General features: G+C 38.3%; 1 pseudogene; it reads left to right on the top strand.

Moving 5' to 3' along the window:
- The window catches only part of LOC141429934 (very long chain fatty acid elongase 7-like), a 10015-nt pseudogene that overhangs the window by 5795 nt on the left and 3022 nt on the right, over window positions 1-1198 (top strand).

The raw sequence follows: 1198 nt of genomic DNA, 5'->3' as shown, positions 1-1198 counted from the left end.
CTAAAGCTCGTGGTAAATTTCAAATATAATTTCGCACATGAATTTCGAAAAACTCAGAGGTGCGGGCCGGGGTTTGAACCCACGAACCTCTGCTTGAGAGGCGATAGGTCAAACCACTAGGCCACGAAGAACTTCTCTATCTTCTTCTTATTTAAGAGTTACACTCTTGTCAGTGTAGCCGATGAATGACTCCCTGAGATAGTTCGAGGGGAAATGGGCAATTTCATCCGATTTAGACACTCTACCTACTTTTCATTTCGACTGAGGAAAGTAAAATACTACTACAAAAAAAGTTGAATAAGTAATAATAAATTGAATTTACTTATATCCAACCTCCAACGGTACCTTTACGACCTGGCCACTTGCCATGGCCGACTATAAAAAAAAACAGTTGTTCACGACCAAGGAGCTTATATACAAAACTGGAGGTTGAACGCCGAACAAAGCAGTTTGACCTTTATTACTTATCTTTCTTTCACATTTTCACGAATGACTTCCATCTCTTTCTTAACCTTACTAAGAAAGAGATGGAATATGTTCATGACGTAATACAGATCAATTTATATTTCAAACGGATGTTCGGCGTTCAACCTCCAGTGTTGTATATAAGCTCCTTGGTCACGACGTGCATCAGATGGCCATGCCGAAACGTGAAAAAAAGTGTGCATTGACGTAACTCAATTATCTTCGACTCCGTGGCTAATCGAAAAATTAAAAAAAAAAACTTTTTCCACCCTAGAGATGAAAAACGCAATTTTTTCACCCAGCTATCTACCCATGAAAATTAAACTTTCCAAACAGGAGAGATGCAAATGTTTTGCGCCGTCGTGTTTTGTCGGAAAAAGTTTTTTAAATATAATATTTGCTTCTCTACTAGCTTACTAAAGTTCACTGCTAATAAGAAAAGCAAGTAAATATGAACTGCCGACAAAAATAGGTACCGTAGGTTCGGGTAACTTTTGGCCCAGAAGGGTAACTTTGGCCCTTGGGATAACTCAGTGCTGGTTTTATTATTACTTTCTTCAGAATATGGCTCTTTGCATTTGGTTGGTGTTAACTGATCGATCACGTATTTATTACACCCTTCTTTATGTGGTTTTCATATGGGTCAAATTTACCCTCCAAATGGGTCAAAGTACCCCGACCTTACGGTACATTGGAAAACAGTATTCACTAGATGTTATTATTATTCCCTCAA

This window comes from Choristoneura fumiferana, chromosome 7 (assembly GCF_025370935.1).
Source record: "Choristoneura fumiferana chromosome 7, NRCan_CFum_1, whole genome shotgun sequence".
NCBI classification, from domain to species: Eukaryota; Metazoa; Arthropoda; class Insecta; order Lepidoptera; family Tortricidae; genus Choristoneura; species Choristoneura fumiferana.
Note: the sequence above shows the minus strand (reverse complement) of the source record. Positions and strands in the feature narration are given on the sequence as shown.